The sequence below is a fragment of the Cavia porcellus genome, unplaced genomic scaffold (genome assembly GCF_034190915.1).
Source record: "Cavia porcellus strain 051 isolate PalLab524CR breed Dunkin Hartley unplaced genomic scaffold, mCavPor4.1 scaffold_20, whole genome shotgun sequence".
NCBI lineage: Eukaryota > Metazoa > Chordata > Mammalia > Rodentia > Caviidae > Cavia > Cavia porcellus.
Window position 1 is genome coordinate 6,418,498 of NW_026947503.1, and position 14,735 is coordinate 6,433,232.

General features: G+C 35.9%; 1 protein-coding gene across 4 annotated transcripts in view; it reads right to left on the reverse strand.

Moving 5' to 3' along the window:
- The window catches only part of Znf407 (zinc finger protein 407), a 448,808-nt gene that overhangs the window by 405,806 nt on the left and 28,267 nt on the right, over positions 1-14,735 (reverse strand). The window contains exon 1 of one of the 4 annotated variants that reach the window (XM_063231438.1): positions 10,714-10,873. The exons of the other annotated variants lie outside the window; for them this stretch is intronic. The gene's annotated coding sequence lies outside the window, so the exon portion shown is untranslated. Of the gene's footprint in view, positions 1-10,713; positions 10,874-14,735 lie in introns of those variants that run through there. 4 annotated transcript variants of the gene reach the window in all.

A 14,735-nucleotide genomic window follows, 5' to 3' on the forward strand; every position in this document is an offset into this window, starting at 1 on the left:
CCAAACACAGGAGCACCTGATATGAAAAACCAAATACACAAGAACACAATTATAACAGGATCTTAATATCCCATTGTCACAAAGAGATAGATCAACTAGACAAAAAGTCAGCAAAGAAATAATAGAACTGAATCATACCTGTGAGCAAATGGACTTAGTACATATTTACAGAGTATTCCACCCAACCACATCAGAATACACATTCTTCTCAGCTATGCGTGGGACATTCTCGAAAACAGACAATATAATAACCCATAAAACACTTAAATAAATGCAAAGGAGTTGCAATTATCCCATGCATATTATCTGACCATAGTGCACTAAAACTGGAAATTAATGGAAATAGAAATTGCAAAGCCTGCATAAATACATGGAAATTAAATAACAACCTTTTGAACAACCAGTGGGTTACAGATGAAATTAAAAAAGAAATAAAGCAATACTTATAACTCAATGAAAATACAGAAACAACATATCATAATCTATGGGATGCAATGAAAATGGTCTTAAGAGGAAAATATATAGCAATAAATTGTCATATCAAGAAAACAGAACAAGCAGAAATAAACAACCTAATGCTACATCTCAAGCTTCTACATAAAGAAGAGCAAGTTAAACCCAAAGCTCATAGGAGAGAAGAAATTATAAAGATCAGAGCAGAAATTAATACAATTGAAACTAAAAAAAAAAATAATACAAAGAATTAATGAATCGAAAAGCTGGTTTTTTGAGGGAATAAACAAAATTGATAAACCTCTGGCTAACCTTATGAAGAAAAAGAAAAAATCCAAATTCATGCAATGAGGACTGCAAAGAAGAAAATTACTACAGATCCCATGGAAATTCAAAAGATCATGAATACCTACTTTGAAAATCTCTACTCAGACAGAGTGGAAAACAGAGGAAATGGACAGATTTCTAGAAACATATGAACTACCAAAGCTCAACCAAGAAGATATAGCAATTTTGAACAACCCAGTATCAGCTACTGAAATTGAAAATGTGATTAAAAAAAATTTACCAATAAAGAAAAGCCCAGGTCCTAATGGATTCACGGCTGCCCTCTATGAGAAATTTAGAGAAGACTGGACACCAAAACTCCTTAAACTTTTCAACGAAATTGAAAGGGAGTAATCCTCCCTAAATCATTCGGGGAGGCAAGTACTACTCTGATACCAAAACCAGAAAAAGACCCAACCATAAAGGAGAACTATAGGCCAATCTCACCAATGAACATTGATGCAAAGATTCTCAATAAAATACTGACAAATAGAATGTAACAAATCATCAAGAAGATTACATATCAGGACCAAGTGGGATTCATTCCAGGAATGCAGGGATGGTTTAACATATGCAAATCAATAAATGTAATACACCACATCAACAGAGCCAAAAACAAAAACCACATGGTCATCTCAATAGATGCAGAAAAAGCTTTTGATAAAGTCCAACACTTGTTCATGATAAAAACCCTTCAGAATCTCGGAATACATAGTATCTACCTCAATCTCATAGAGGCCATCTATGACAAACCAACAGCCAACATTATACTAAATGGACAAAAATTGAAAGGCTTCACTCTAAAATCAGGAGCAAAACAAGGATGTCCACTATCACCACTCCAATTCAATATAGTTATGGAAATATTAGCCAGAGCAATCAGACAAGAGAGAGAAATAAAAGGAGTAAAGATAGGGAAAGGAAGAAATTAAATTATTACTATTTGCAGATGACATGATACTCTATATAGAAGACCCAAAAAACTCCATTAAAAAACTACTAAAAGTAATAAACAAATTCAGTAGTATGGCTGGATACAAAGTTAACACTCAAAAATCAATAGCATTCCTGTATACAAACAAAAAACTCATCGAGAGAGAAATTATGGAAATACCACCTTTCACAACAGCATCTAAAAAAATGAGATATGTAAGAATCAACCTAATCAAGAATGTAAAAGACCTATATGGTCTGAAAATTATATTATGCTAATAAAGGAGACTGAACAGGATATTAGAAAATGGAAGGATATTCCTTGCTCTTGGCTAGGAAAATCAACATGGTGAAAATGGCCATACTCCCAAACCTGGTATACAGATTCAATGCAATCCCAATCAAAATATCATTAACAGACCTTACAGATCTAGAGAAAACACTCCTAAAATTCATTTGGAAACAGAAGAAACCTAGAATAGCAAAGGCAATTCTGGGCAACAAAGGCAAGGCAGGAGGCATCTCAATTCCTGACTTGAAACTATACTACAAAGCTACTGTAATAAAAATCAGCATCTACTGGCAAAGAAATAGACCTGAGGATCAATGGAACAGATTAGAAGATGCAAACACAACCACAAAGACACTCAGCCACTTGATATTTGACAAAAGGGCTAAACATGTTCACTGGAAGAAGGAGAGCCTCTTCAATAAACGGTATTGGAAAAACTGGCTTTCCATATGCCGACAACTCAAACTAGACCCATGCCTATCACCATGCACTAAACTAAAATCAAAATGGATCAAAGATCTAAATATTAAAACAGAAACACTAAATCTACTGGAAGACAAGATAAGTAGAAGTCTTGGAAACATAGGAGTAGGCAGAGAATTCATGAACAAAACGCAAACCACATGGGAAACAACTGGGACCTTATATTATTCAAATGTTTTTGCACGTCAAAAGAAATCACCAACAGGAGTACAATAAACCTTTCCTTCTTTAACTTCAGGTGTTGAGTATTCTGTCTCAGCAACAAGAAAAGTAACTAAAACAGATACATTTCTTCCGTTGTGTTCCAGAAATACAAGTTAATAGGTGTTGAATAAAAAGTTAATAGGTGTTGAAGTATCACTGATCAAATAAATTTAGAAACTCCTTACCAGAGGATTTCCTCAGAATATAGCATATCCCAATCTCATTTCTTTACAGAACTTTTCCTTATTTAAAAAAAAAAAAAAAAAAAAAAGACTAATGCTACAAAATACCACTTAGAAAACACTGATTTAGGGGCTGGGGATATAGCTCAGCAGCAAAAGTGCCTGCCTGGCAAGAGCCAGGTCGTGAGTTCGATTCCCAGTACCAAAAAAAAAAAAAAGGACGAAAGAAAAGAAAATGTTGTTTTAGATTCAGTATTGATTTTCTACTATGGAAGAATAAAGGGGAAAAATCAAGTCAAAAACCAAGCACTACATGCTCATTCCAAAATACATACTTAGTAATGACTTAGTGCCTATGACATGCCTTTTACTTGTAGATGCTGGACATACAGCAAACACCACCACAAGACCTTTGTCCCCACTGGGCTCTGCCTCACATGCCTGGAATCTCATCCCTTGGGGAAGCTGAGCAGGACAGTGGTGAGTTCAAGCCCAGCTTGAACTGCTTAGCAACTTATCAAGACCATATTTCAAATTAAAAAAAAAAAGTAAAAAGAGTTAGAGATGTGAAAAGCCTAGGTTCAATTTCTAGGATGTCACTCCCTGAAAAAAGCATACTCTATCCTTTCAGAACTTAAAATGATAAGAATGGCAAGGCAATGTTTTTCAATGGATATACTGTCCAACCCAGAACAGCTACTTTTGGTCGAAAAGCAGTCATAGCGATTAGATTTACTCTTCACTTTTAGGTGGGTGGGTAGGTAGGTAGATAGATAGATAGATAGATAGATAGATAGATAAGATAGATAGGAAGCAAAAGGAGAAGGCAGTGGATATCAGGCAGTAAAGGAGAATGATACCTAAGAAAAGCCATCTAAGTGAGCCCCAGCTTACTCTAGAAAAGGGACCCAGGCCACAGCATAGGAAAGGGTATCTGAGTTGAGGGGCACTGAGTTAAGGAGAGTGGAGAGATGCAGAATGCAGGAAATTCAGAGATCTGGTCCTCTCGAGTGTCTCTGTCCAGACACGGAGGTCTGCACCTTCATTCACAGTCAGTCCCTGACAGCATACCCCATCACTTCCCACCCACCCTATGCTCCAGCAACCTCAGTTCAGAATTCTCGCACCAAATATTAATTTTGCCTCCTCTACAAGTTTGTATGATCAGAATGATAAAATAAGCTGCTGGAGGGTATCTGGCTTTATTTTGCTCAGCACAGTACTTTTATTGCCTGTGTCAGTAGTATGTTCCATTTCACTGCTGAGTAGTCATACATTGTATAGATGTAATACAGTTCTACTGATGGATATCTGAGTCATTTCTTTCTTGTTGCTATTATAATAAAAGTGCTATGACTATTCTTGTACATGTCTTTGTACAGCATATACTTTCATTTCTTTATGTAAATACCAGCAATATTCCTGGCTGATAGGGTATATATGTTTTATTTTTTTAGAAGCTGCTTGACTGATTTTTCAAAGTGGTTGTATTATTGTACATTGCCTGCAACATATATAAATTCTGATGGATCCACATCTTCACCAACACTTGATATCAGCGTTTTAGTCATTCTGGTGGGTATGCTCAGTTTTATTCTATATTTCCCTACTGACTAGTGATAGTGTTGAATACTTTATGTGTTTTGTTAGCATTTTGCCCATTTTTCAGTTGTTTATTTTGCTTATTGAGCTATAGGAGTTACTTGTATATTCTGGATATAAATCCTGTCAGATTCATGCTTTACAGATATTTTCTGTCTTTTCATTTTATTAATGGTATCTTTGATAAACAGAAGTTTTAAATTTTGATGAAATAAACGCTGTTCCTGTTACAGTTATTTACTTGTTTAGTTATTTTCTGTCTTTCCATGCTAGAATGTAAACCATGTTTATTTTAGCCATCCTTACTATCCCCAGAGCCTGACACAATTCAACACACTTACAAGGTACTAAAATGGATGAATGCCTTTTGTGATATAAGAAATGTGTAATATCCAAGTATTTACAGAAGAAATGAAAAATATGTGAGATACATTTCAAAACTATCCAAGAGAAGGGCACGGGCAAGCTACATACTCATAATGATTTTGAGCAGAATGAAAGTACTTGGGAGTCACTGTACTAACCTTTTCATATACCTATATATGCATATGTTTGAAAATATCTGAAATAGAAATTCTATTAGGAAGATTTTAATGCTTAGTCTAAGCCAGCATGAACTGTCTTTCTTGCGACTTGGAGTCCAACCATCCCCTCCTCTGCCAACACTGCCATCGGGCATGCCTGGGTTAACTTCATTGTGAGCAGCAGTAGGAGTCCACTTTGAGCAGAGCAGATGCAGAACACAGAAACTTTTACTTGCCTAAGGAACACACACACACATGTACACACATACACACATGCCTGTTTAGTGAAGGAATGTTCTGTTGAGTGCATCTGAGGCATGAGACAGAAGAGTGACAACTACATTAGTAAGCAAAGCAAAATAATGAGACCCTTTATTACCTTCTGTATAACACCACCAAAAGTTCTACAACAAATGACAAAGTTTTTCCACATTTGGCATTTCCAATTGATTTTTTTAAAACCAGTGAAATAATTTAACATCTCATTTAAAGAAATACAGTTTTAACAAATATATATCAAGTGCCTAATATATGAAGGAAACTATTGCACAGTGAGATCAACACATAATCTATTGAGATGATAGTGTCCGGGAACTATATGACATATACCCAGTACACCATATACATAATATAAAGCCATCTATGATTGCACACAGCAGTATAAATGAACAAGTAATCCTATTTCCAATTAGCTAATGTTTTTTCTTTACTAAAACCCTGAAGAAACTAAATCTGTGTTTTTGTTTTTGTTTCCTTTCACCAAGGGAACAGGTACAAACAGTTAAATGAAGGGGAAGGAAGGACTGGGCAAAGCCTCAAACCCATACAGTGAACACGCAGGATAACTCAGCAAGTCAGTGGGCTACGGCTTTCTTCTGCACAGTAGTGTGCAAAGCGGCTGCTAACCAACAGCCCAAACCACAGAAGACTCTCAAACAAGAATTGAATTTATTCAGTAGTTTCAGAAGGGAATTACCAAAACACTGACCATTTTGGAAAGATTAATTTTTCAAAGATGTAAGGAACAGCATAAATAGAAAAAGTCAGAAGCAGAAAGAGCTCACTATAATAGTCTTAAGTTACAAGGTCCAGAACTAGAACAAAGTCCGTGAGCTGCAGTGAAATTCATTTAGTAAGTATCTTAAAGTGACCTAGAAGTTATTAAATAGAAATGAGAGTTCATGGGAATGCAAATTTTAAAATTCCATTAGCAAAGGAGTAACTAACAAGTAGAAATATCATCTTAGAGGTAGATATGGAGCTAAGGAGTTCTTTTAGGGAAAAAAAATTCAAAAATCACCTTATTAGGATAGCTTAAGAGCTCATTTTTCTGAGGTACATTTCATTCATTCACTCAACAAACACTGAATGCTTACCATCTAACAGAAAGTACCTCTGGTTCTCTCAGAAACAAAGCAAAACAACAAAAACAGGCAGGGCTTGCTGTCAGCTCTCAAGATAAGGTATAATCAATCTCCCTTCTTTTTAAAATCACCAGCATTAGTAATTTAGTATAGAAATAAAATGACTAAGATTTCTTCTCACAGTAAACTTTGAAGATTGAGAAGACTCTAGCAGTTGGGCTGGGGGTTTAGCTCAGCAGCAGAAGCACCTGCTTTGCAAGCGTGCGGTCGTGAGTTCGATCCCCGGTACTGACAAAAAAAAAAAGATTCTAGCAGCTACCCAGACTAAAACAGTGGCATATATTATTAAGCCCAACCTTCTGCAAGCATTAGGTTTCCTGTACAAGTACACTATTCAACACACATCACACGGTGACAGAACCACTTCTTTTTTCTAAATATGCTATTCTAAGTATCGTCTTATCAAAAAATTCTTCAAGTAGTTGCTCCTCGGCTAAAAAATAAGCTACATGTAACTCAGTTATCTTTGTTTTTACCTATAGGTTATTAATTCAGCCAGAAACTATCACAAAAGAAAGTCCCTACTCTTTAATATTTCTCGGCTATGTTTTAAAGTGGTGGAAAATATTTCAAAAAAACAAATCAAAACACTTGCTTTCTGAGTAGAATAAAACAAATCAATAGCAGCCTTCTGATGACACCTGGTGGCCACTTCTCTGAAGAATTTTCTCTTCTGACTTCAAAGAAAACATTTCAGTAAGTATTAAGAGAAACTTAATCATTCAGCCATTTTAAATGCTACCTATACTACAGACAGCATGCATGAATTTTTTCCTTTCATTTTCATCTTTTTCCTTCTACTTTTCACTCACCTGATTCATTTTCATTTCTAAGTCATCTTTCCATTTCCAAAGAGGTGATGGGAAGTGAGCTGAAGTTTTAAGTTCTGTGAATCAATCAATCACTCTCTCTCCACCCCGCCTTCCTTCTCCTTCTCCATCTCTCCTTCTCCCTCTTCCCCTTCTCCCTTCTCCCCTTCTTTCCCTCTTAAGCTCCCTCTCCCACCCTCTCTCTCTCGTTGATAGACATACTTGCCCACTGGTATGATGACGCCATACAAGAACTCACCTTCTCCCTGCCTTCTATCTCACTCAAATCCACCCTTAATCTCTCCTGGACTTACCCAAATTAGTGGCACACATAGTATGAGATTAGCACACATCGCTAAGACCACACAAACATCACACTAGGAATATATGTGCATTCCAAGGAAGGTATAAATACATGTATATGTAAAAATGCCTAACAATATCTTGGGCTTTTCCTTGGAGGAATTCAAAAAAGGATGAAATCTAGCCATTATGATCCTACAGTCGGGATGTTCACTCCTGGAAGAACAAAGCAGGCCTGTCCACAAGTCAACTGTGTACTTCAATGAGCAAGCGCAGAATAAATGGAAGTTGTAGAGCCGTCCTATCGCTTCATCTACCATGTTCAACTGGACATTCTATTGTAGCTATATTATTACACTATTACCTAACCTAATACAACTCATACATCAGATCTATCATTGGGAAGCTCTGCACTCTGATGTAGTTACAGAACACCATGTGCATAATCTGCCACGTACTGTACCCCACTGTTCCCTGCCAGGTCTCATCCATTGGTATACCAACTGGTAACAACACCACAAAATAGTCTCTTGCCCTTACAAGGAAAAAATTGACTCTGCCATCAGTGTCTACAACTGCAGGTTGAATAAATCATTGTGACAAGAGTTTATTTAATATACTAAAAACACATTTACTAGATAACACAGGGACAATTGAGCACAAACACACGTGCAATGCAGTTTGATTTACTTACATCAGGACCAGTTCACAAACATGAAGGTCCAGGAAACCTACTTCTTCACTGTTCTGAGAACAGCTGACAACACATTTACTCAGTTTTAAGTTTGTAAAGTTGTTTACTATCAACTGTCTGTGGCAGTTTTAAATAGTCCAAAAATTCTTGGATAGACTCTTCAAGGGGCAGAGCTTAACTTCCTTCCACCTGAGTATGAGCTGGACTTAACCGTCACGAACAGAAAACACTGGAAGTATTTCACCTAAACACAAGTCCTAAGAGACTCATCCTTCCCACTTGCCTTCCCCCGGGAAAAGCCAGTACAGGGCAGTGAAGACACCCGTTCAGCCTCTGGGGATATGAGGCCTCCTTCACAGCGCCAGTGAAGATACAGGTCCTGCCAATAGCCAGGAAGCAAGGCCATTTCGATAGCAGACTTACTATGCCCAGTTACCCCTTCAGATGAGAGCTGCCCTTACAAAATCCTACCCTATACAGCTACAAGATAGACCTAGATCCAGGAATACCCAGGTAAGCCCACTCTCAAATTTCTGACCCACGGAGGCTGGGCTTGGTGGCACATGCCTATAATCCCAGCACTCAGGATCCTGTCTCAAAAGAAAAAAAAAATTCCTGATCCACAAAATTGCAAGAAAATAAATGCTTATCATTTCGTGTCACTGCCTTTTAACATAATTTTTCATGTGGCAATAGACAATTCTCTTTTCTCTTTCCTATCTTATCAAAAGGGACTCACCTGGAGCTACTGCCTCCTTTATATACAGTATTTCATATACATATTTTTCTTGTCGGTTCTATCCCTTAACAAAACGCTTCTGTACTAGCACAACAGTACTAATGCACAAAGGAGGAGATCAAAAAATGTTAGTTACATGATATCCATCATATTAATGTATTATCAGGCAGAATTCTTATCAATTTTTTATTCTAGAACTGTAATAAAAATGATATTCACAACTGTATCTCTCCCACTATCAAAACCCATCTCTAATAATAATAAAAAATTGATATAAGAAAACCAAGAGCTAAGGCTGAGGGGGAAAGCTCAGCAACACAAGCACCTGCTTGGCAAGCGCAAGGTTGTGAGTTTGATCCCTGGCACCAAAAAAGAGAGAAAGAGAGAGAAAGAGAGAGAGAGAGAGAAATCAAGAGCTATTAAACAGCTAACTAGTAAAGAAATGAGGTGAAGCAACTTTTAAATTTAGATTTGTATAAAATAAAGGAAGTGTCTTAATGTTTTCTGAAAAATCTTGCTCATTTTGGATAAAAGCCTTCTGTCATATGGACCCCTAACAGCTACTGAGCAAGGAGGTTGCCACAGAAGTTGACAGCCATTGATTGGTTCCTTTCCAACTAGTATTCTGGCATACCCAAAGCTAAGGAGGCAAGCCATGCAATATAAGGGCCTCTGCTCAGGGCACAGACCTGAGGTGAGTCTCACATCCAAAGCATCCATATGCCATTTCTAGGCTTCAGCCAAAAAGATCTTTCTCATCAACAGTTCAAAGCATTGCAAACAAGAAGGCTAGAACTACATACTCCCAAAATTGTTTCTATTCCAAAGAATACCCATGTTATATTTTAAATATCCAATTTAATTCTGCGTGCAAGCTAAAAATTTCAACATTTGCTTAGTGATTAGGAGATAAAATAATCTCTAAAGCACTATATTGATAAGGATCAAAACAAAGCAGACAATACCATAGTGACAAAGGAAACTATGGGTTTCTTTCATTATCAAAGATTCTCAGCCTTCCAAAATATTTATGAAGCTGAATTAACAACAATGTAAAACAACAAACTATACTGTAAAACAAAGTTAGTTCAATCATCATACCTGGCAATTTACTTTTTTAAAAACCTTCCTACATGTCAAGTATGATTTTCCAAGTACTATACATTAAACTGACTTAGTAATAGTTTATTTTATGACAACTTTGTATCAACTATCTGACAAATATATCTTTCAAAGAAAATTCTGACATGGAAAGTTAAAATTTAGTACCTCCTTTCAAAAAGTATTTTTAACATCAATACTGTGGTAGTATTTCCATCTTTTTAAGATTAAAAAAAAGTCCTACTAGTACAGGATTAAAAAGAACAAGAAAAAGGAATGATGATTCTATGAATAAAGTAAAAAATAAAAAATTCAATATCGTTAAAAGCAGACACAATCACTTGAGTCTTGTGCTATCTGAAAAAGGTTGTTTTATTATCAGTGTAACTGATCACAATGAAACCATCTCTTACAACTAAAGACATTATAATGAATTTTCTTTACAGCTACAGAGAAATGGGATTTGCTACTTTACATCAAATAGAACAGGCTATATAAATTCTTCTTCCTATTTATTATAAAATATAATTTCATCTATAAAATCAGTCATGAAATATTAAAACTGAAACAACAGAATTTATATCCTTAATTTAGTTTAAATAGTCTATTCACTAAAATAGGGTAGAGTGGGATGGGAGGTTACCTGTGATGGAGCCCCTCCTTTATCATTAAGTGTTTCCATTAGACTCTGTATTCTCAACAATTTATAATGCAGCCATAAAAAGCATTCAATGATAAAAGTTAGTCCTTAAATTGTTCTTTCTTCTTTTTCAAAAGGCAAGAAAATGGAGCATATAACATGAAAGCTGAGGAAAGCAAAAAGAATTAGGTGTATAAAATTACAGAAACATAACGTATCTGTACTGAAAAATTTAAACACTAATTAAACCAGAAATGAAGTCACTGGTTTTATCTCAACTACACCAATAATAAGCAGTAGAACATATGGGACTCATGTAACCTTTCTGAATCTCAGTTTCCATTCCTGTTTGTAAAACAAAAAGGAAGGAATGGAGAAACTCCCTTGCTGAGATGAAACTGTTAAACATTCACACAGTATAAAACTGTCTTCTTAGTAATGGATTTATTTCCCATTCTAGTAGGAAAAATAAGGAAAATTTTGGTATTTCCAAAATGGAAGTTGGGGAGATATATCACAAGAAAAGAGCTTAAAAACTTGTCCCACAGTTACTGCTTAGACAAATCTGTAAGGTCTATGAGAAGAGATGAAATACAATAGCTAATCAAAGAACTACAGGTGAGAAAAAGACTGAAACTACTAATTTTGGAAGAATTCTGGAAAACACTGTAATTCCAAATGTCAATAAGCTAACACACCATATAAAACTATCAAGCCTCAAGACATCTAGAATATAAATTATTAGGTACCAAAGATCTAAGTGTTAAGAAATATACTTAAAAAGGAGGAACACTTCAGTATTAAATTTTTTTAAAAGAATAGAGTTCTACCCAAGTCCATTCATATAATAAGGTTAATAGTTGGGGGGGGCCCTCTGGGTGGTGAAATTATAGGTAATTTTTTTTCTCCTTTTCTTGGCACTTTTCTAGTTTCCAAAATATATTAACATTAAGGGAGGAAAAGACTGAGAGGAAAGCTTAAAATAATCTCCAGATACTGCTGAAAATGAGACCTACTATATCCTCAAGAAAAAAAAAAAAAGGAAATACAGAATGAGCTTATGATTGTGGGCATTACATGAAACTCAGAATCAAAATACCATGGGGACTTGTCTTTACAGTCAGAGGCATGAGGGGTCTAATTCTGGTCAAAAACCATGAATGCTGTTGTGATTTATATTCAGTTGTGCTCCCAAAGCCTCATGTACTCGTGAGACTTTTGGAAGGTGACTAGATCAATGGGTTTATGATACTCATCATTGGATTAGGTCAGTGATGGATTTATAGCTACATGTGGTTTGGGGAGATAAACCTGGTGGGACAAATTAGATCATTGTAGATGTATCTAGAGAGATTATATATTCCTCCTCCTCCCTTGATCCCCCTTTTTCGTACCTGCCATGACAGGAATGTTTCTCTTCTGCTATGCCCCTGTACCATATAGACTGAAATCTCTATCATCTATGAGTCAAAATAAACCTCTTCTCCTTTATCTTATAGCTATAAAGAATTCTGTCCCAACAACAAGAAAGATAGATGTTAACAAACTGACCCATGGCTTTCTAGATCTCACATTAGACATATAAAGACAAGGTCTGAGGACTGGGGTGAAGAGAACAAGTAACACTGACCATATCCACCACCCACACTTTGATCTTTAATGCTATTCCTCACTAAAAATTAACCAGGGCTCCTGGAAAAATGGCTGATTCCAGGGCTGGGGCATGGCAGATAGAAGCTATGCCTGCAGTATCTTATTTCAGAAAACAGGAAAATGCTTTTTAAAAAGAAAAATGGTACTATAAAGACACAGGAGCCACTTCTGTCTCCATTGGTTTTATCATGATGTATCTTGCTGGATTTTATTATATGTGATAGTATAAACAAAAATTGTTATAGGCAAACAGATAATATAGAAACCATTGTTCGTTTTCTGTTAGCTGATTCTAAACACCCTACAATGCTTTCAACCACTTGAATGGTTTTACGCTGACTGGATATATTTGAAGCTATAGTATATGAAGTTATATTCAAATATTCCAAGGAAAAAGACACTATGGTAACTACTATTAAGTCGGGTTATTTGGTGGTAAAGCACTAGGTTGCTGAAACTGTCATGCTTTGACCTATGTTGTTATGTCCTCTTTTATCTCAATTTCTCCCTTATTCATTAAAAAATTAGTTATTTTTTATGATTTTTTAATTAAGGGGAAAAATAAAAAAATGAGCAGGATATATTATAGTAACTTTTTTGATTTCCTATTAACTTCATTTGAAGTCCTGTAATACTCCCACTATCTTGTTTTGACTGATTAGACTCTGTACCGTTCTATATGATAGTATCAAGTTTGAGGGTATAGGCAACTACTTTGAAGGCAATAAGATTCACTATGATGCCCATTCTGGTTTGACTATTATCTTCTTTGGAAGTCCTGTAATGTTTACAAGGTTTAGGTTTTATTGGTCTTGTTCTCTACTGTTTTGTTCAACTTTATAACACCTAATGACATAGACAATTCTTTTTAAGGAAGCAAGAGGCATTATGGTAACCATTGTTGATAACCTTGTACTCTATTCTTACATCATGTGCTATGTCTATCCTTGTTTTTGACTGACAGTTTTGTTTTGCCATATTTGACTTTATTCTCTTCCAAAAAAAAAAAATAATAAGAACTAAGGAGTAATAAAACCCAAGATGTGTAAATTTTGTTGTAAAAAAGAGAGGGAAAAAAAGTGCTCTAAAGGATACAACTGCAACTGTGTTTAGGGGTGTTAAATAGATGACCACATTAATGTTTTTGGTTGGATCATTGAACACAACTCTTTGCAGTTTCACTGTTTGAATGTCCACTTTGTATGCTTTGATACTGTGACTTTAGCAACTATCTCTAAGATGATAATGTGTAATCTATTAACTGGTGATTTCTTACTGTTTTTTTTTTTTTTTTTTTTTGTAGTTCTGTATTACTTGTACCCTTACACCGTTTTGTTTTGTTTTGTTTTTTTCTCTTTTTCCTTTTAAATAAAAATTTTTTTAAAAAAAGACACAGGACCCAAATTAAAGGAACACTTGAAATAATTCAGGACCACTAAACTGTTTAAGTAGGAGTGAGAACCACAGCCCTGCACATCCACAGGCTGCAATCAGGGACCCACTCCCAAACCAGTAGCCAGCCCAGGAAAGAGCAGCCAGCCATGCCCCTATATACCTGCCACCATCAGAGAAGCCTCTGTGTAGCCTTGCAGGTCTAAAAAGCCCACCCCACACCCCACTACCTCCCTGGGAACTTAAGTTCAGAGAATTCCAGGTGTCTGGCCCATTCCCCTACACTGCAGACAGACAGCCAATATGGGAAGCACCTGAGATCCCACAACCAGCTCATCTGAAGAAACCCAGGAAAATATCAAGATAAAGGAATAAATGCAGTCTCAGATATTCAGCCCACACAGAACAAGTCCAGGAGACACAGACATAGAAGATAGTGGAAGTTGAACACCTGAAATTTCTGAAATGACAATAACTGAAGTCATAAAACAACTTCATGAGGCTATAAAAGAAATCAGATCAGCAATAATATCTCAGGTAAAAGAAGCAATGACAATCACAATGAAAGAACTGCTGAATATATCTAAATGGAATAGATTTTTTTAAAAAGAGGAGCATAGAAAAATGATGGAAATCTTGAACAAACAGAATGGGAAAGAAATTAGAATGCATGAAACAGATTCAAAGAGATATCCAGAAAATTAAAAACTTCATTGAAAGCTAGCAAGTTGCTTGAACAAAACTGAAGATAGACTTTCAGACCCTAAAAACAGGATTGCAGCTAGATATCATGAAAGGAAAGATCTCTTAAAAATAACTAGGACCAGGAAATAACAATTCAACAGATGCAAGATGACACAGACAGAAACAGTCTAAGATTGATAGTTGTCTACAAAAAAGCAGAAATCAACACAAATGACATAGAAAGAGTATTTACAGAAGTAATAGCAGAAAACTTCCCAAACACGGGTAAAGGACCT